This window comes from Molothrus aeneus, chromosome 4 (assembly GCF_037042795.1).
Source record: "Molothrus aeneus isolate 106 chromosome 4, BPBGC_Maene_1.0, whole genome shotgun sequence".
In the NCBI taxonomy this organism is placed as follows: Eukaryota; Metazoa; Chordata; class Aves; order Passeriformes; family Icteridae; genus Molothrus; species Molothrus aeneus.
This window is the reverse complement of record NC_089649.1, coordinates 51,390,071-51,402,364: the sequence shown is the minus strand read 5'-3', so window position 1 is coordinate 51,402,364 and position 12,294 is coordinate 51,390,071. Positions and strand designations below refer to the sequence as shown.

The 12,294-nt window shown below is 38.6% G+C and overlaps 1 non-coding gene across 1 annotated transcript; it reads right to left on the bottom strand.

Annotated features, from left to right (window-relative positions):
* Positions 1-2,751: 2,751 nt before the first annotated feature.
* On the bottom strand, positions 2,752-2,823 carry TRNAE-CUC (transfer RNA glutamic acid (anticodon CUC)). Its single transcript has one exon. It is a non-coding gene; the product is annotated as a tRNA-Glu (tRNA).
* Positions 2,824-12,294: the final 9,471 nt, after the last annotated feature.

The window sequence follows — 12,294 nt, the reverse complement described above, 5'->3', positions numbered from 1 at the left end:
GGGGCGCAGGCCTTTGTTGTACATTCCTGTGGGGCTTACCCGAAGGCGCCCCAGACATAAGTTTAGTATTACAGCCCTCAAACGTGGTTTCCTGAGCCCAGCAACCGCAACGCTGGGGTGCAGCGAGGGGGCAAGATGGGCGCGGGGCATCGTGTCCTAAAGGACCCGAGGTAATTCCTTGACCCGTTTGCACGGCATTGGTCTTGTGCCACAATGGCTCCCGAGTGCCTGGGGTGAGTGCAGGGCCACCCTCATGGAACTGCCCACGGGGCAGCCTCTCGCCCGGACAGGTTTGGGTGTGTCTCCCTGTGGGTGTCAGCTGTGGCCAGGGAAGGCTTCTCTGCCGCCGCTGCCTCAGGGGCCGTGCTTGTTGTGCCGGCAGCTTCTGTGTGCCAGGGCTGTGTCAGGAGCAATCTGCACCAGCGTGGAGCCTGTTTCCTGCATGGAGGATACTCACTGTGAGGCAGGGCAGCGAGGAGCCACGGGGCCTTGTGGAAATTGTAGCCACCACAGCAGCGTTATCACCAGGACATGCAAGAATTCAGAAACTAAATGTGGCCCTGGATTCACTGCCCCTTAGCATGTAGGGCATTGCTTCCACTCACTCTGTTACCTCTTCCCATGCACCAGGCCTGAAATTCATACTTTATTCCTTAAATCTTCACTGCTAAACTTGAGCTTAATTTTATACTCTGGTAAACTAACTCTCCTGCTTAGAGCTTGGCCCACTTTGTATTTCAGCAGCCACAGCTGGACTTTCCTACCGACGTGGCATGAAACTAAAGATTTATTCTTGTACAAGGCAGAGGTAACTATAGCTTCCCAGTACTTCCAAATAGAGTACTCAAAATTATTCTAACCTAAATAATTTATTTACTTGCTATTACTGATTTTGAATACCTAAAGTAAACTCCACTCATTTAAGATACAATATTGCAATAATTATAAAGACATTTTTGAATTTTTTTTTCATCTGGTACCAACATTGTGTGCAGAAGTACTCTTATTTCTGCACACAGTGTTGGTACCAGATGCAAAAACATCTGTTCCAACTGGACCTATCCACAGATACCTACCTCAGAATACCAGACTGCCAGCTTCCTGTCTGGGACAATCACCCCTATTGATATCTCCTCCCCTCACTACCTCTCAGTCTCCTTTTCTAGTAAAAAAAAATATGCAGAAAATTATGTTCTGAAAAATAGTACATTTCTGCAATAGAAAAAAAAATAAGTGCTCTGGAAATAATAAAAGTTTTAAGCCTTTTCCTCTGTGCTTGACTGTCAGCTCTATTCATGGTACTGACTGTAGCCACTATCTTTTATGCAATTTTTTTTCAGAAATGCAAGTATTAAAAGATGAGGGTGATTCAGTATCTGAGATGTTTATAGTTGGAAATACCTCTTCATGAAAATTCAGATGTTTTCTTACTACTCAGTGCGAGACCCATCTGTTTATTAACCAAATAATAAGGAACTTGCAGAGCTGTCCTTTTCAACACAATAGGCAGTCAAGCAGCAGGACACAGGGTGCTTTGCACTTTTAAAAACAATTATTTCTTCCTCTTGGGTTTTCTACAGAAAGCACTGCTGCTTACCTCAGTCGCCCCTGCTCTGCCACTTACATTTTTATTTACTCTCTTTTTTTTGAGGGTGTGGTTCTCTGTCAGCTGTTCTCAGTGTCATAAAAGTGACAGACTTGGAGAGAGGTAGAAACTTCCTTTTCTTTTGGGTAAAGTGCAGCACTGCAGATCCCAACTCAAAGGAAATGGCAAAATGCAGCAGATTACTGAACCATATCTGCCTACATAAAACAAGCTCTCCAGAGGCAGGCTTTAACTCAATCTCCCTCTGACTTCAGAAATTTTCCTTTTAAGATTAGAGAACTAATCTGGGTTTATAACCAGGGAATTGGCACAATTTCTGAGACAGTAGCTTCCTGCCCTTCCTTGTCCACTGGAACAAACACCCCTGGGCATGGGGAAAGTATCAAATTAGCTCTGCCACTAGAAGATCTGTGAAACCACCTGTCAGCTTTTATGAAAAATAATAAATCTCACTCAAAACATTACTAAGTTTCCTTAACAGTCTCAAAACTAATTTTCAATGAGGTTTAATTGGCCCAATCTATGTCAGTTATTTCCTCAGGATTTCTAGAATGTATCTTAGGTTTGTTCCCATTACTAAAAGCAATCAGTTGGGAAACTTGCAAGCAGTTTTTCTATTGCAAAGTAGTCAAAGAAATTTTGTTCAAGTAGTATTTGGCTCTACCCACTACTAATTCTGGTAATTTAATGTCCAAACTAAATTCCAGTGTTGATTTTCTTCATTGGAAGATCTTTCCAGAATTCCATTTTTATTGGTAATAATGCCAGAACAAATCAGACAACTAATTATCCTCATTTGTAGAAGTTACAGAAAGAATAAGCATTGGCAGAAGTAAGAAGACAGGAACCATTGTTTGCACATCTTAAGTAGTGTGGTCTTAAACATCAAAATAAAGAAAGTGAAACTGGAAATACCAAGTCACCAAGCCCTTTTATGTGACCTAATAAGATACTTTATACCGAACTAGCAGGATGCTAATTTCACAATTAATTATATATACATATAATTACATATTAAAATCCACCTATTTCAAGTATGCACAAATACCTCCGTGTAAAACTAATCATTCCTCTTTGCTAGTAAAGCGTGAAAAATTTGAAACCTCCATGCCTTGCACCCATGTGAAATGGCGCGGTTTAATTAATTCCCTGACCGGGAATCGAACCCGGGCCGCGGCGGTGAGAGCGCCGAATCCTAACCACTAGACCACCAGGGAGACGATGTACGTCACTCGCACTGGTATTGGGGCACTGTCAAACCGTGGCACCTTTGAAAATCAAATTCTATCTATTCCACATAACTTAATTGCTCGGTTTTATTACTAGAATCACAGTTAAGACTCCCTGTTTTCTAAGCATCCTTTCTACAAGCATTCTTTGTATGTATTATCTATATATTCAAAGCAAAAATATCTTCCAGCAAAAATAATGTTTTAGAGCTGCATCCAAATGCCAACAGTATTTAAAACACTTAAATATATCAAAGAAGCACTCATTGGGAGTGATAGGTTACCTGACAGTGTTTACTTTACACCTTGTGTATTTGTTTATGGAAAATTATGTATTAAAAGTAAAAATTCCTAGACCAAGACAATATAACCCACCTTGGTGTTCCATGTTTGGGTGTGTGGTGCTTAGCTGCCTAGTGGAATTAAACCCCAACACTTGGAAACACTTGGTGTTTCTGACTCAAAGTAGCTATTTTATGAAACCATTAGTGATGGAAAAGTGATAAGGAACACTCCCAGCAAACTATATGAAAGCTAGATTCCTAGTTATTTCTTTCCACTTTTCCCAGCAAGCAGCTGTTCCTGATGATGAAAGTGAAAGCATTGCTGAAAGGTATTGCTAATGGGCAACCTGGTCTAGTGGAAGGTGTATGGTCCCTGCCCATGCCAGGGGGGTTGGAACTATTAAGGTCCCTTCCAGCCCAAGCCATTCTGTGATTCTATGATTCTTACACAGAAAAATTAATCCCTAAATCTAACAAAGCTGTAAAGAAGATACCATTCTTCATTAAGATTCTGAAATTTATACTCAAAAAATTGCCCAGTTTTACAATATTTCAGTCTTCAGGTTGAGAAAATATCAGTAGAAGAACTAAGCTATACATGTAGTATATTTCTAGAAGAAATCTCTCTCTCCTGCTTACTCTCTTTCCCTCCCTGTATTTTTCATCACACTTCTAATTCACTAATCAGTTTTGTTACAGGACTTTGTAAGCAGGAATTCAGTTTCAGTTTTAGCTGTACATGTGTAAGGTCAGGGGTCAGGAGGCTGACATCTTTCAGGGAAATAGTTTACGCACTAGATTTTTGGTTTGGGAAGGACTGTCTTCCCTTTGTTATGAGTTCCACTGATGAGGATAAAATCTGGTTTCTCTGGTCCAGAGAGTATAAAAAAAAATGGACTTGATTCTACTTGCCAGAGAAGAAGAGAGTAAGGTTATTGATGCTGTCCCAAGGACACAGCCAATACTTTACAATCATTTGAATGTGTATTAAAAAAACCATTGGAAACCAGAATTGGAGCCTAGCACACCCCTCCAGGATGCCAGCCCTTAACATTATAGCAGTTGTGATAAGGTATAAAGAGGGAAGTGGGGCATTAGATTTAATTCTTGAAGCTTAAACCGTGCTTAACCATGCTTAGCTTAAACCATGTTGTGGTTGCCATTGCGTCTCCTGAGACGCCAGTTCCTGTTAGTACTCAATAGGTGCTCCCCAGGAATGCCTGGCAGACAGAGCTTTCCTCAGGGGACTTAAGAAGAATGTTGATATTCTGGATGCTAACCAGGTTTAGGCAGGATATGACATTAACTTAGTGCTAGGCTTCAAACCGAACGTCTTCAGTGCCCTGGGAGACTTTATGCTATGGCTCTTAGGAGGCTCAGGTGCTTCCTAAATTAATCAGCAGCTTTGGGCTTTAGTGGAGTATGAGGAGCTGCATGTTATGAGATCAGTTCTTTGGAACATAGAGGAGAGAGAGGATCTTGACAGCTTCTGAGTTTGCCAAGGGGTCACAAAAAAACCACTCCATCCTAGGCTGAAAGGAGTTTTGAAAGAAGATTAGTGGTTTTGTGGAGAACCATATTATGAATAAACAATGTACACAGTGGCTTGCTTGGGGTGGGGTAGAGGCAGAAACTGAAGTAGCACAAAGTAGATGGAGCCCTTAGAGATGACAGCTTTTTCCTGGGTTTTATGCTGACACATTTGTTAAGGAATTCATCACACAATAGTAAGCAAGTAAAACTTTGCATGTAAATACTATATTAATATTTTATATTGTGATGCTAAGTTTATTTAAAGTGAAGCAAAAGTCTACAATACTGAAACCAAAAAACCAAAATCCACTGGTTCCTACTCTGCATTCATACATTATTATGAATTAATCTGATGGAGTTTGACTTTTTCATAGCTGGACACTCACTGAGGAATTCAACAATAGTAGTGGGGTTGGAAAACTGAAGGAAGCTCAGCAGTATTGTGTGCAGTGACAAAGCATGAAGGGATTGGCTTCATTAGTGGCCTCATTGCAAAGTGTACAGTCTCAACTCTGCATGCCTAAATCACTAAGTGTACACACAAAGGGAAACCTGGAAGTATTCAGGTTTCAACTAATATTTTGATTCAACTATAATAATTTTGGCAACATTCATAAATGGAAGTAAGAAAGCAACTGGGGAAGATTGCTTTTGTATTTTAGCTAAGAGGGAAGCAGGAGGGATGCATGGAGATGTGTGGAAACCTGGAACCATTTCTTGGTTCTTCAGTGACTCTTGTGGCTGTGTAAAGCAGGGCAGAAACTTCCAAACTTCTGAGTGGAGTCACTCCCCATCTTCTGCCCAGGGCAGACTGGCATTGCATTAGAGATGTTTTCCACTTCCCAGAGCTAGTAAAAAGATCAGTACAAATTAAAAATCTTGGATAATCTAATTAACCAAATCATGTTGATTTGTTTTATCTAGCCAGTTTGAAGATATTTATTTTCCTCCTCTTCTCTATCCTGGCTCCTAGTAAAGAGACCAGAACAATTTAAAGTTGAATTTCAAGTTAAATTATTTTTAATGCTCAAAATTTCAGATAAAATTTGAAGTAAATCTCCTTAGCTTCTGAAATTTAATCATCAATAACAAACTGTCTATCTTGCAAAAAGATAGTAAATTTATTTGAAAAGGAGAGTAACGAAGTATTTTGTAAAATATAAATATTAATTAAGTTTCCATGTACTAATTCTGGAGTGACTCTAGCCAAATACAACAAAGAGATTTGATCTTTGCTAAAAATGGACTGCTTGGCAGCCTTTTTGTGCTTTTTTATAGATCAAACCTTATAAAGAAGTCCTGTCTCCAGCTGTCTCTAGCACTATATGAGAGATAGCAGTTAAATCATTTCAAGAAGTGATTAGTCATGGCAAATATGCTTACCGTGGACTCTTTAAAAATCAGCTTTGCTCTCTTATGATTTCATGGAACTGTTTGTCTGGGAGGTGTTTTTTTAATGTATAAAATGCTAATGTTAAACCAATTGCATTTTGATTCTTTTTCCATGCTGAGTCTGACATAATAGAGAAAACAGTAGCCAAATAGCAGTAACTTGTGCAGATTATGCCACATCCAGCTTTACTAAATAACCTGCTGAAGACTATTCATTACAAAGATCAGGCTAGGAGAATGCAATGACAGTAAACTAGCAAGGAGATATGGCATAAATACATCTGTTTGGCCTTCCTATCTCAAGATTTATGGTCCTAGTCTGTCAGCAGCATTTACACTTAGGTCTACACTGGCTAGCCACTTTCTCAATCCTCAGTTCAGAAGCTACTTTCTAGTTCTTCATCACTCATAAGTAATATTCTCCAGAAAATTTAGAATCTACTTCTAGGAAACTACTGAACTGGGAAAAAAAAAGGATGTAGACCTCCAAGAGACCTCTACCAGAGGACTTAAGTGCTTCAGTTATTAGGCTGGAAGCCTACTTACTCATAACAAGCCTTGCTTTAATTTGAGCATGCTGGCTGTGCAGGTGGAATAGCACATTCCTTGAAAATAATACCGAGGCTGAAACTATCACAGAATAGAATAAAACAGTACTGCAGTAACAGTTCCTCATTCATTTGCAGAGAATGAAGGTCAGGAGAGTGATCTGTTAGCCTGATCTGATTAAACTTCTCATGTTGGTTGACTGAACTCTTACCTACAAGGTTTAAGCTCCTTAAGGAAGAATACATAATATAGGTAAAAGCCCAGAGCCAAGTACGTAATCACTAAATTACAATTTAAAGTCTTAGTAAGGACAGCCTTTATTTCCTCTAAGATTTCAGAAGCACACTCTGCTTTAGGCAACTGTGACTCACCAAGTTTGCATGCAAGGAGTTTGGTTTAAAAGTCAGCGAAAAACAGATCTATCGAGATAAACCTCAAATCTTGTTGGACCTGTTTACTTCCACTGCTTTTGATATGAAACTCTCTAGATAAGAAGCCACAAACTGACTGAAAAGCTGTAGGGAGAGGGAAAAGATTTAGTTTGAATTCCAGTTTACTGTTTTCACAACAGTGTTTCTATTTATATGTATAATCCCTGGTAGGGCAACTCACCAATTGTTTAGAGACTGAGAATACTTAAAAGCGGTTGTACACAAATAAATGTAGAAAAATATCAAAGCTTGAATTCAGTAAGATATAAAGTGGACATGGCTGTATGGATGCTTATTAAATGTAACATGGTAAGTACTATTTGGGGATTTCCTAAAATAATGTGAGTATTGGATATTTCTGCTGCTTCTTATCTTGCCTTCTCTGAGCCTAATGGTTCAGTAATCTTCATACCAAGGTAGCACCTTGCAGTAGCTCTTCTTCTCTGAAAGAAAATAGTTTATTGACAAGAACTGAAATAATGATTTCACTATCTGAAATTGTGCTGATTTCTCATGCACGTTGGATAAACTACCTGAGAATGTGGACCTGAAGCACATTTGATTCAGGAGTTGATTCTATTTTGAAGCCTGAGAGGGAATCAAGGGGATAGAGGGGAGCAGGAGAGGCAGGTGGATGAGAGTTTAGGGAAAAGTCAATGGAAAGAGAAGCTTCTTAAATCTGGTCAGGAAATAATATCCCCTGATGGTGAGAACTTATAAGATTTGGACAGATTTTTTCTTTATCATTTAAGGACAAAGCTGAGATTTGAAGTATGATGAAATCAGAGTAATTTTTGCTTTAACAGTTCATTAACAGTCAGTGTTTGTGATAGCTTTAAAAAGGTAAAATATATAATTCTAAGAAGTTCCAGTTTTCCAAGGAATGTAGTATCTATAGATAATTCTTCTATTTTGTTTACTTTAAATTGATTAGAGTTTTCACTGAGGATAAAAAAAGTCTGTAATCAGGAAACAAGTAGTGCCAAAGGCCAGCAGGAATGATGAGAGTCACTCTGGGGAGAAGGATAAGGCTCCACAAGCAAAATGGACTCTGTTTTTTTGTTACCCTGCTGTGCCTTGTTACCCTGCTGTGTCACCTACTCTTGCTGTAGAATTTGAGACAAATATATTTTAAGGGATTTTAATAGGTGTGTGTGATAATTTAATTAATATCAAAGTAATCTTGTAGATTAACAGATTTTTTTTGTTAGGATGTGCCCATACATATCAAATCTTAGCAAGTTAGGTTTTCTTGCCTAGGGTGATGGGAGGGGAGGGAAAGAGTAAATAGTAAATTAATTAAAATATATTATTTCAGATATTCCCAAACTGTGTATTAAATGCAGTCAAACTTGTTGTAGTACAATAACAGAATAAACATTCTGCAGGAGGTGGGAACAGGCTCCCATGTTTGCAGAGAGAGGAGACAGGTTTTAATCCAAAACCTCAGTGTTAGCCTTCTTTTCAGATGTTCACGAGTTGATTGATTTCATTATCCATATGTTCTGCTTTACTAAACAGAGTCTTAATCAAAGGGTTCTGCTTTTTCTCAGCTGTGGATTCTGTCCTGCTCTGTACAACCAGACAAACCTTTAGAGCAGCAGAAACTATAGTCAGCAGTACCTTGTGTCCTAATCACAAGGATATACAGCAATCATCTTTTTTTTTTGCTGCTACCACAATGATTATTTGGAATTTTTTAATACTTCAAACAGTGTCTAAGTCTCAAAACATTACATAGCTTGATGATTTAACACATTGCCAGAATACATAGTTTCAGTATTCTGGGAGAACATAGCAAATGCTGGACAACTGGGAAAAAAGGTAAGAAACTCCTTCATAGTTTGGCATTCATTCCTCCCTACTAATAGTTTCAAAACAAATATTTAACTTTATGCTAAGTTAAACATCTCTTATAAAGTGTTTTTGCTTTATATTTCAGGAAAAACCCAATATATACATGGAGGATATAAACAAATCAGTTTCTTCCTGCCAGAGTATTTTCTAATGGAAATTGGGGCAGGAATGAAAATGTGCAAACAGAATTGCATTATAACCAGCCTAGGTTTGCAAAGCGTTATCTCAGAATAATGCAAATAACATTAATACATTAAGATGAGGACAGCATTATAAAGGATATTTTTTGTATGAATCACTATGTACACCAAACACTAACCTGCAATAATCATGACCTTAATAATCATTATTCTAGGAGTAATGTGTAACCCAGACTTCCTCAAGAGAGTCATTGCCTAAACTTATATTAGAACCTCGATTGGAATAATACATCTCTCTGTATTATCTGTATGATATATATCTCTATCATATGGATAATGTATAATATAGAGAGATATTTTCAACTAGAATTATGTTAGGTAAAAAGATTATTCAATCTCTTCACAGGGACTATATAGGCAGTATACTGTCCCAGAGATTTTTTCCTAAGGATTCATTTGACCTTTATTGAGCCTCCCAAAGTGAACACCCTAAATTATTCCATAGCATCACTCCAGAGTCTTAAGTCAACAAAAGGCTTTTTATCTCCAAATATTTGCTTCTCGTATGATAGCACAGTACAAATAGGATTCCATAATCAGGAATTCCACCTGATGTTTATAAAATGTAACCTTGTCTCAGCTGTTGAGGTCCTCTGATAAAGGTAAGGTCTTGCTGAATATTTTCACATTCCTTGAGTTCAAGATATTTTGACTGAAAAAATGCAAGGGTTTTTTTTTCCAGTGGTGTTTGTTCCTACATCACTCTAACAACAGACTACAACCCAGATCAAAGCAGTGCTGCTGTATAAGGTCAGATCCTTCATTTAATCCTCTACTGCAAGGAACTCTGACAAAAGGATCTTCCTCCCCTTTCAAATACCCTTTTTCAAAACACAAATTCAACTCAAATACTATTGAAAGTTACATGAGAGAAAAAAACATCACATACTAACAGTCTCTACACTTACTGTAGGTACTTCATGCTTCTCCTCTCTTAGCTGTTCCTCCTGCCTTTCTGCCAGAATGGTTGTCAGAAGGATGCAGGAGGGGGAGCAGCCCTTTGGACAGCTCAGAGTAACTGCTGTATCAGATGAGGACATGTCCGTGGTTTGGCATTTGCCACAGACTCACATTTATGGTTAAACACAGTGTAGCTTTTTACTCTGCCTTTCATGCAATTTATAATTGAAAAGCAGCAGAAATCTAGCAGAAGAATAAGCAGTAGTCTGAATAACAGTTTGCTCTTAGGTGACAAATTATACCAATAAATTTTACTGATCATGTGGGACCCATGACAGGGCTGGAAGAAAAAAACCAGAGATGTGATGAGAAATGAGAACACACAGAGTAGGAAGGGGAGCAAGAGCTGGTTAACTGGCACACTGTCAGTGTCATCATTGCTAAAGCTGGTGTGAAAACAACATTACAGTGTGTTTGAGTTACCAATGAGAACAGATGAGAGCAAAACTTGGGAGTGATTGAATGAAATCAGGAGGTTTCCAAAGCACAATATTCTGCTTCAGAAAAGGTGGGGACATGCTGATTGCATGCTTGTCTCTCTATTAAATCCCTAACTGGTTTAGCTTTGTGATTTTTGAAAGGGTCAGCCAAAGCTTTGACCCTTTTAGAGGACATCTAACTGATCTACTTTCAAGTCACAAAGTCCACAGCTGCTTCTGGAGTTGGCAACACATAAATAAGGCTGGGTATCTAGATCAGTACAGCTGAGCATTGCAGGGCAGGGAGCTCTGTACCTGAAAATAGGAACACAGATCTATTTTAACAGCTGCAAAGGTTACCAGCTCCAATATAGTCACTGTGGTTTAATCATCTGAGGAAACATTGGCGTGTGATCCTTGCCTTTCACACAGATTGCTGCTTACAAGTCTTTCCAAGTAAGAGATAGTAGTATTTTCAGGTTAATTTATGATGGTGGACATGGTGGTAAGAGGGATTACTTCTGCTCCTTTGTGCATTGCTGAGTTATCCCTCCCCTGTTTTACAGATAAGGAAAGCTTATATTGCTGGTTGTTTGTTTCTTCTGAGAGCTGTAATATTTCCAGTGGATGCCTAACAGGAAACCCATGTATAGTAAATCATTCTGTGGAGAACTGCCCTACTGACATCTGGGTTTTTGGGTCATTCAGTCCTTACTTTCTCCCAACCTCTTTTTCCATTTTCTGACTTTTGTAGGTTTATATCAATTTGTCTGGTCAAATGTCTATAACTGGAAATATTCCAAATATATAATGCTATTATATTCTCAGTATTCCTTTTTATTTCTTGATACTGGAACACTCTGGAAATAGGAATATTGAAGCAGTATAAGAAAGTGTGCAGATATTTTTTATTCACTGATATTCGTTTTCGATTGTCTAAATCTAAAGACAAGGAGAGGAAGTTTCTGCCCCAAGTAACAGGAATACTAACACTACATTATGAAACAATTATTATCTGGCAGAAACGTGGGGGATTTTTTGTAAGGCGGGACCCGCGGACGGACGCAGCTCCAGCTCAACTTGGAGCAGCGGACGCCTCGGTAGCTATTCCTGCTGTGACCGCGAGAGGGCAGCCCGTGCCCATTAAAGCATTGCCTGAACTCGGCTTTGGAAGACCTTGGCCTTTGGGGGGGTTTTAATTATTCTGCTTCATTTTAATTAAAACTTTGTGGAGACTAAAAATGAAACTGTTTAAAAAGCGTACTGTAGTGCAATCTCCAAATTGTTTGAGGCCATTTTAAGACTACTGTACAAATTTCTCCGTATAGCCTTTCATTTAGTTCTTGTATGGTTTCAGTAGGATATGCTTATCTCCTCTGCCAAGAGTAAATAATCTCCATAAATAAGATGCTACACCTTTAAAGTCAGTTCCTTAATTGAACATTTTTTAATTTATTCAGGAAAAACAAGGTAGGGAATTTAGTGCTGCCTTCTTAGAGCAGCTTTCTAATGGAAATGTGGCTCTACTAACTTTCCAAATTTTAGATACTATTTCCCTCGTCAATAGGACATCAGATAAATCTTTTGCATGTGAGCTCAGTTTTTCTGTCTGTAAAACAAATATTTCAACTTTAGTGGTGTAAATTGTGGAGTGTAGCTATATATTATAAAAGCATACTGTGCTAGTTTTTTTAAAGCAATCGTCTTTCCCCTTTGATATTGCCATCGTGTCTCTCAGCCATGCATTTACAAGCCTGAGCATTCAATGGGAACTGCTGCAGGTTCAGCACTTTTGAGAAACAGCTTACTTAAAAGTCTAAAGTTGGATTTAGCA